Below are 9688 nucleotides of genomic sequence, written 5' to 3'. Positions count from 1 at the left end.
TTAAGCTCAATTTGATCATTTTTGTTCACTTTGTTCCGTTCAATGTAGTGAAGCGTGAACTTTGAATCTCATAACCAAAGCAATCTTTGCATTACATCATACCAATAATCAAATAAAGTGATGTAACTAGTATGAGACTTGTTTTATTGTGCAACACATTATCAAATGACGGCATTGTCCATCTATGCTGGTTTGCAGCAAACACATCTAAAATAACTAACCAGAGTTAGTTTATAAGCCTAGACTAGACAGCACTGCTACTTGTCAAATCCACAAACAATCTTATTAGACAGAGGTTTGAGGGTCAAATATAGGTTGTAAAATCTGATGAATGCTTAAAACACTGCTCTATAGTCATCAAGACTGCTGGACAACTTTCCCCAGTTGATGATGGAAAATCTCAGACCGCAAAATGCTCTCTGGGAAGGCGCGAGAGACAGCGAATTGGGCGGCGGGAGTGCTAGTAAGAGCCTTTCGGCACAGACTTCTGTCTGCGTGTCAACTTTTGACTTGTGTTGTAGGTAAACAAACCGGTTATCTGCTGGGCAACTGGTTGGGCAAGGCCATTAAACAGCAGGCTTTTAATGAGGTGGTGGCCACCAGGGAGCAGTCTATACTATTCTGGCCCCATCGTTCAGGGAAATGTCAGCCAGTGGACCCCCAAAAACTCAATGAGAGCATTGTTTATTGCATCGTGAGTCACCTTTCTGGAATGCATCCACCATCGTTATATAAAAATGTGTCAGTCCCACAATAAAGTGTAAGGTTGAACTCATCCATGATTAATCCGTTTAGACTAATAAAGGTGCGTGTCTCAGTCCAAATCTATTACCGAGCATGCAATAATATAAAAGCCTTCTCATCACTTAATACAAACCCGAGACAGCCATGCTTTGATATATGCACTCTTCTACCGTTTCTTGACAGAGCTTGTATATCCTTTCAAGTTTTGTCTCCTGATCTCTTGTTTGTGTGTCTGACCTGCGGTGGATCTAATATTTTACCACATTAAGAAGCCATCTGGGGGATTTGAGGTGCTGAGGTCTATAATTTTCACGTGAGAGATTTCGTATTTGTTCTGGATGAGCAAACGTTCTTTCGTTCCAGCAAAGGTCTCGGTTTTGCGAGACTCTAGACACAATGTGGAATGTTGCATAAATATTTTTCCAATAGTGTCTTCGGAGAACGAAACCTTTGGGAGCTTTATAATATGTAGATATTGAGCTCCTCTCTACTTTCCAGCAAGCATGAAACATTTTTGGTTAACTACAATGTAAAGTAATATCTTAAACAACCGCTCACACAAAAATTTTAATTATGAGATCATTTATTCACTGTCATCATGCCAGTCCATTGTTTATCACCGCAACGTCCAATTTGCGAACAAATCTTTCTTTCTTTTGAGTTGGATCATTACGAGTAAGAGGTTCACAAAATTGGTCTGAATTTTTTCATTATTGAGTTCACATTTTCTGTCAGTTTCTCACACTAAGCTAACTGGCAGCTCCGGAAGACGTGGTATTAAGCCATATAAATATTTATGATAATTTTAAGACAGTGGTTCTCAACATTTTTGACTCAAAGGGCCCCTAGGTAAGATATTTCCTCTAGTATTTCTGCTGGTGGTGGTTAAGGAGAGACCCCCCCACATGATTGTAAAGCGCTTTGGGTGTACAACAATACACAATAAAGTGCTATATAAATGCATCTTTCATTCATTCATTCATAATTATGACGAACTGTTAATTTGTCTTTTTCTTTTCAATAAACAGAAACAATATTATATAGGAAAAAGAAATAAGATTTATTGATTTAATATATTTATTAGCATTCTAATTAAGTTATTTATATTTATAATTATGTTATTTTAATAGATCAATCATAATATTAGTATTAATTGTATTAATAATATATTCATTTGAATAACTTTGTCATACTGTGACTCCCTTTTTGAGAACCACTTTTTTAAGGTGCTTTTCTGTCCTTTTTGAATCTTTAAAGCATTAGTCTTTCATTTCAATTCATTTTCATTTTTGAGTGAACTAACTCTTTAAACTATACAGACCACTTTAAGTTTATATAGAGAGTCTGCTTTTCATTATCCTACTAATCCAGAATATCTATAGAATAGCGAATTCCAAAAACCAGCAGGGAATGCAGGAAAATTTCTAGTTGCTTGTGAAAAGTCATTTGTCACTTTAGATTAACGCGGGCCATCACTGGCGCACTGCTGAAGTATAAAGTAGGGCCATAAAGTGTCTCTTCACACAGCAAAGTACATCCAGAAATTCTGTCCTGCAACTGTTATCAGGAGACTGGTTAACTTTATTAGAACTGGAACGATCTGTAATGTCCCAAACCCTGTCTGTCTGTCTGTCTGCATCTCTCCTTCTCTTGCATTCTGAACCCACCTTCAACGCTGACAAGTAATGTAGATGCAGTCAACGGCAGCCATATTGGACACCTGCCACGCTGTACGGACATTAAATTATTAAGTCAGCTGGCCCCAGAGTGACCGTCCAGTGTAGATTTACAGCCCCACAGAAGACAAGGGAGAAGAGGAGAGGGGGACAGTGGGGGATGGTTAGCATAGTCCAACATGCTATAGGCCTCCTCCTCTTCTTCTCTTCTGTCCTTCAGAGCTGAAAGTCACCCCATTGTCTTTAAAAGACAGAGCTGACGTAAGGAACAGGAATAGCTGAGGTAACTCTCAGCTCAGGTTAGGACTGGGATACAGTGTTCTTGACAGGCAAATTGTCAGACAAGGAACATCAAACGTGTCTCATTACTGGTGTTAAAACTCTGTGGTAGTCTTCATATACGCTGGTTTTTCTTGCAATTTTGAGTTTCTGACTTTTCTTTTCAGAATTGCTAGTCTCGCAATTCTGAATGTATATCTAGCACGTCTGAATTGTGAGAAACAATGTCAGAATTATGAGATATAAATGCAGAACTGCAAGGAAGAAAAGCATTAAAATAAAATTAAAATTAAAATTTTTAAATCACAATTAGCCTACCTTTTAAAAATTCGCAATTTCCTTTTTTTCTGTGACGTAAACAGTCTTCTATAGGAAAGTAAAGTGATTTGGGCGACAAACCATTGTGTTTATGATTATGGTAGGGATGGTAGGTACATTAAAATAATATGATAACAAATATCAGTTTGCAATATAAAAAAGGCACAACGACTTGTTTTTGTACCGGTAAAATGACTAGAAATGAATGACGCCGGCACATTAAGAAACCATCATGTTATAGCAGCATTAGCCAGTAGATGGCGACGTGTGCTGAACCATTCACTTATGCAAACAACAGAGTCGTTCAAAATCAATTATTCATTCTGAAACGCACGCTCAGAGATGCACTGCGATTCATTCTGCTGTGGTTTTGCTAGGATTAGTTTACGGAGCAAAACAGACACTATCGGTGCGTTCCAAACAGGATATATCGCCCTCTGAAGGGCACTTCGGAGTGAAAACAATTATGGCCGCCATATTGAAGGGTCATTCCAAACCGAAGTGCTCAAAACTGGCAACTTCAAAGGGCCCTTCGGAATGAAGGATTTCGAAGGGTACAACTGATGGACACTTTGGGCTCCCATGATCCTTTGCACAGATTCTTTGCATGATGACGGCGCCTCTGTGTGGGCACGTGATAATGACGCAGAAGGGCACTTCAGGAAACAGTTGTTTGGTCCCCTACACCCTTCAACCCTTCGAAGATCTCACTCCGGAGGTTAAACCCTTTGAAGGAATATTAGGGCATAGGGATGAGCCCTTCCGTATGATCTTGCACAACACCGGAAATGACAGCCCATGAAGCGAAGGCCAAGCAACTACCATGCAATGTTAATGGATGGCTTTCTCCAGGTACATTAGGCTATACTTCGTTGATTCAGTATGATAAAGACTTCATCAATCACATCTACATTGGGCCCATTTCATTGGACAGTGAAATAACATTCCTCTTACTTGCTGACTCATATTTTGTGTTGTCTAATAAGATATCAGATGAAGATAGATGAAAAGATATGCGGAGCCATTCATTCACCCATTGATCTGTGTCAGTATATGGGACACTGAGGTTCATCATAACTTCCTAAAGAGATTATAAAGAGGAGCCAGACAGCTGCAGCAGAACTTAAAATCATCCACATTTATCTAGATGAAAAACGGCTGTTTATAAAGCCTGTCACCAGTAAGTGCCTGTTGTCTTTTGGCAATAAAAAATGCATGGAGAGACACAGTAATTCTGCTTATGGCTGTGAGTGTGTTATTATTAAAGTAAAAAGTGGTCCTCAGCTGCTGCTGGGTTGCGAGTCAAATAGTGTGGAAATGACTCGTATGAACCTGTTCTTTTATTGAGTCAATGTAAATGATTCCCCAAACAGACTCATTCTCTCTTTGGCACTTTTGGTATTTGGCTCTAGTGTTCAAGTAGGTGTAAAGACTGCAAGGGTAGAACTTTTGATTACCTGATAGGACACACTAAATCATAGTGTTCTAAAAAGTTATTAGAGAGCTGTATTGCACTTTTTAAATAATGTATAAATGTCTGTTCAGTAGTCTCTATATAACAGATGACACTACTGTATTTAATTGTGTGTTTGTTTCTAATTAGGCCTTATTAGGTTTCACTGTCATTCACAAATCATCTCCCATGGCCTCTTGGGATAGTAAAGTGTCCATTGGATGCACATTTCAGAATCTCACCAGGAGTAGTGGGTCATATGGAAGCTTTTAGCATACAGTTTTATGAATACGTTGTATTTGGACATACTACTCCTTTCACATACTGGCTTTCGCCCACTATGGAGTTGGGAAGTATGCAGTTTCAGATACAGCCATAGTGTGGATTTAGTGTGCATTAAGGACATCAACCTTTTGCATTTTTCAGTCCTAGGACAGTCTTGAAACTTGCTTCTTGTGGCTTACATGTAGTCAAGTGGCCAAGACAGCAAGTGTCTCACCCAGTGAATCATTCCGATCCCTTACTGAGTTCAAAACTAAATCTCTCACTATTTACTAAGGTCCTCTTGACAGTGTGTAATTAAAATACAGATTTGTAACATACTGTAGTGATATAGTAAAATTATATAAAAACAATATTCACAAAACACAGTTGAACACATTGACGTCTAGTTGCAAGGTTGAAACAATTGACTTATGTATTCAAACAGACAGAAATATTCTTATGAAATAAATAGATATTCATGTGGTGCAAATACAACTAAGATCACTTGAATGACAGCATCAAACTAGAAAATAGTATTATACACAAAAAGAAAAACCCAATGTAATATCTGAGGGAAAACCTGAAGGAAAACCACTGCAGCATGCAATTACTTTGCTATACAAATCAATACAAAATGTTGTTCTTTACAATATAACATTGCGCTATATCTTTCTTATCCAGACACCCTTGTGATTTCTCTGCTGTTAAACCAAGCTATGTCAGGCACTGCCCTGATTGGCTTGAAACTGTGAGACTGTTTCACCCAACTTCTCTTCCTTTCTAATCATTATTTATGAGTTTTTTCTCGGTTCCGTTCTGGCCGTTAGAAGAGAGAGGCTTTCTTTTTCTCTTCTTTTTTTTTTACAGAAGCCCAAAAATAGCATACATTTTTCTTTGCTAGTGAATGTCGAGGCAATTCAGGCTCGGACACCGAGATTGTGGAGGATACATCTGGTGTTATAAAGGAGAGTATGTGTATGCAAGTGTTTTGTTAACACCAGAGGGATCAAGGTGCCCTACGGTGGGGGATGGTCACGTGAACAATTGATTCTGCTCAATGTCTCAATACGTCACCCCCCTTTCTCTCTCCCCTGCTCTCTCGCTCAATTGTCCTGCTAGTTCTCCATTTGTCCATCCATTCCCTGAAGATTGCCACTGCACAGGCCTCTCCAGTTGTTTTTCTCTGACTATTTTCACAGCTTCCTCAGCAATCTGGATTGCATATCTGTGATTTGACCTTCAGTGCAATTATGTCAAACCACCTAATGGACATCTTGAAGAAAAGATACTAAGATAGTTCAATAAACTCACAACAAAATGTGTTTCTGACACTGTGATTGAAAAATGGCATAGAGCAGAAATGCGACAGCTGCTTTATACATCCACAGTATGATTGAGACATTAGTGAACCTACTGTATCCCTGCTGATAGCTACATAATCTCAACACTATTCGGCCTGTAGCGTTCCGGATGGATGTATCCGCAGGGACAGCTGGAATAGTCCAAGACATTCCCGGTTTACAGTGCCTCCCCTTCTCCCAACGCTTCCTCCGGTCCGGATACCCAACCATAGTCATCTAGACTCACTCACAGAAGTTTCCTTGAATAATTTCCCTCTCTCAGGAACAAAGAGATTCTCTCTCAGTCTGTCCCAGTGATTATCTGGGGCCATTGTGGCATTTCGGCTCAGTGAATGAGATCATTCAAGCAGCTTTCACAAAGCCAAAAGGACTGCGAGAAAGAGTTTAACTCTTAACTGAAATGGCTCGCTATAAAATTACAAGTCAAGGAGGTCAGTAGTTTGCAAAGTATGAAAACCTCTATTTGTGTTGCACATCCCCGTCTAAGTGAGATGGGTTCTGTAAATGTACAAGAGCTCTCAGCAAAGAGCGCACATCAATATATAGAGAGAAAAAACATTGGAGTGTATGATCAATGAACAGGCATTTGCAGCGAAGCGAGGATCCATTTAGACAATCAATAATATTAAACAAGCAATGAATGATTGTTCTTCTTATGAAGTGAGTTAGTCATGTCATTCATTTAATTTCAGCCGTTGTGGTAGAAATGTGTCCAATTCTGACTTTCCTGACGTATAAAAAGAGATTTCTGTGACTCACCTTGCAATGATCTCTCCATGACGCAGTTCTTGCTGTGAAAGCACTTTCTCTAAAACTCAATTACAGCATCTTTGCCAGACAGCCTCAAGTATGACTAGTGAGAATGACCAGCACTCAAATGTAGTGCACTACTTCCACTTCTTTCCCATAATGCCGCTGGGCAAATCCTGCTGTGAGATCATGTTCTATCAATTGAGAATACACGGCTTAGTGTTCTTTAATGGGCTCAAGGTGTGTATCCGTGTCTGATTCAGCTGGAATCTTGTGTTGTTTGTGTCTGATGGCTGCTGATGAATTGCATGGCCAATTGATTGTTAATTTCATGTCACTTTAAGGCATTGAGTTATTTTCTGTTTAGTTATTTATTTTGTTTCAATGCAGATGTTTCTGGTCAAGTGCGAGAAGTAGAGCTCATTCATGCTGACGTACTCGAGATAGTATTACCCTCCACCGCTTTCATATAACCACAATCCCTAAATGTGTTGGCAGAATCATCTGCGAGGATGTCATCATGGACAAAATTACAGCTTATTATCCTTCTTATTTCTTTGCTTCATGATCAGGGGGTTTGAAAAAAACAAAAGGATCCTGTTTGTGAAGAAAATTTACATTTTGGGGGCAATTTTAAATCTGAACTCACATTATGTACAAGAGTGTGTGTGAACATTGCTTGTCAAAAATTATGATAAATTACAAGCTTTAGTTTTGTGTTTTCCCTATTGTTCCATATATTATATATCTCTATTTCATATAGACTTTATTAAGCCAAAAGTGTAGTTATGCATTCAGGATCAGTAGTAGAAGAGTAAAAAAAAAGGCAAAACACTGACACGTGGCTCAACAAGGACGGCTAGATGATGTAAGAAAGTTTAGAGCGAGTCTGTTGATCATATTTATGTGCTTTTATACCTTGCACAATGAACATCTGTTTATTTTAATATGCCACTATAAGGTTATCTGGCTGCAGATGAAAATGTATTTAAAAATATGGTCAGGTCATTATATTACATCTTTTTCCAATTAAGGGTGCTTTGGAGTTCATGGAGTCATTGAGTTATTCATTATAGTTGCATAATTTCATATATTATTGAAGAAAAAGAGCCAAATAAATCATTTACTGTCTTATGCTTAAAAAACATAATTATATATATAAATTTAGAATATATTTTATATATCCTTTTTTTTTCAAATACAAAAATATGTAGTTAAAACTTCAAAAACAGTCAGAAACAATCCTTATAGTCCTGCAGAAATCGAGTCAGTAGATAGACAATTCAGCCGTGATCCAATGAGACAGGGCATTTAATATATTTGAATAGCTTATTAAAGTGAACCTTCTAAATTGTAATTTTTCCTTATATCCTCATTTAGAGATTTCCCACTACTGCCATATAACAAACAGTGATACACAGGGGCAGTTTAAAGCTGAAGAAAGTCTGCAGTAGGTTATTTAAAACGGCAATGAATACAAAATGTTCCTCCGAGTGCCACTGTTCTTGTCAGTGGAATATTGCTATTTTTCTTTACATCCCTGAGTGTTCCAGCAGTGCGCATGAAACTGTCTTCCCGTAGTGTGCGAGATGTTCTTTTTGTGCTTTCTAAACAGTTTCCTCCATAAATTTTGAAGCAATGTCATTTTATGGATGGTACAGATACTCTCTTAAAAGCCTGTGAAGACAATTACCAGATTGTGTTTATCACCATTCTGGCATGGAAGTATTTGCACATCAGAAGGCATCCTATATATGTTTCTTTTCAGCAATAGAATGTCATCTGCAAACAGTATGTAACTGAATGTTTTGAAATTGCCATTCCTAGGACTCTTCTCGAAGGAGTTTCCATCCATAGCAGCTGCTTATTTCCCACAAAAGAAGCATTTCTGTGCAAGGCCGAAAATATATTATGTGATGTTTTGTATGTTGTCAAATAGGCTACAAAAAAGGCAAAAAACATTGAAAACATGTGTTTACTGGGGGTCATGTTGCACAAAAGACGTTCAAAGTCAGGGAAGCAAAACATGACTTGTTTTAAAGTGACTTAAATTAGTTCTGAATTGCTCTGTAATTTGAAACATTAAGTACTAAATATTAAAACCCAAATTATATGCACAATCTCAGTGGGAATTGTAATTAAAAAAAAAATAATAATAAATTTACATGACAGAATTTCTGCAACATGCTGTCCTGACCCAGAACTGCTGTGATTGTATGGTCTCATTGTACCCTCTAGTGGACAAAAATATAATAGCAACTGTCACTAGGTTACATTTTTTCTATGAAAATCAGTAGAAAAAAAGCCTTGACAGGCAAAATGAACCAATAATTATAAATATTACACAGCTGTTTGACAGTTTGAGTTAAAAGTATACATCAGACATACACCTAGACTTCTCTTGACTGAAGTGTGCTTCAAGAAGAAGCCTGTTGTTTAATTCTTTTCAGAAGACCTATTGAAGAATCTCCTAGCACCGTAAGAAACCTACTTCATAACCCCCAAACCCCCGACCCTGCTGAAATCGCAGCGTAAGACTTTGTTTGTTCAATGTACTCCACATTTCTGCTCCTCACCCCATCTCTCTCTCTCTCTCTCTCTCCCTAGACTTCTCTTGACTGAAGTGTGCTTCAAGAAGAAGCCTGTTGTTTAATTCTTTTCAGAAGACCTATTGAAGAATCTCCTAGCACCGTAAGAAACCTACTTCATAACCCCCAAACCCCCGACCCTGCTGAAATCGCAGCGTAAGACTTTGTTTGTTCAATGTACTCCACATTTCTGCTCCTCACCCCATCTCTCTCTCTCTCTCTCTCTCCCTCTCTCTCTCTCTCTTCCTCTCCTCT

The 9688-nt window shown here is 38.3% G+C and overlaps 1 protein-coding gene across 2 annotated transcripts in view; it reads right to left on the bottom strand.

The window, feature by feature from the left end:
* Window positions 1-9453: 9453 nt before the first annotated feature.
* Window positions 9454-9688, bottom strand: part of rtn2b (reticulon 2b) — a 6367-nt gene continuing 6132 nt past the window's right edge. Inside the window, exon 8 of one of the 2 annotated variants that reach the window (XM_016277660.1) lies at window positions 9454-9679. The gene's annotated coding sequence lies outside the window, so the exon portion shown is untranslated. The remainder of the gene's footprint in view (window positions 9680-9688) is intronic. The other variant, XM_016277661.1, reaches the window with a different exon arrangement.

The sequence above is a fragment of the Sinocyclocheilus grahami genome, unplaced genomic scaffold (genome assembly GCF_001515645.1).
Source record: "Sinocyclocheilus grahami isolate Dianchi unplaced genomic scaffold, SAMN03320097.WGS_v1.1 scaffold114.1, whole genome shotgun sequence".
NCBI lineage: Eukaryota > Metazoa > Chordata > Actinopteri > Cypriniformes > Cyprinidae > Sinocyclocheilus > Sinocyclocheilus grahami.
The sequence above is the reverse complement of the archived record's forward strand: the minus strand, read 5'-3'. Positions and strand labels throughout refer to the sequence as shown.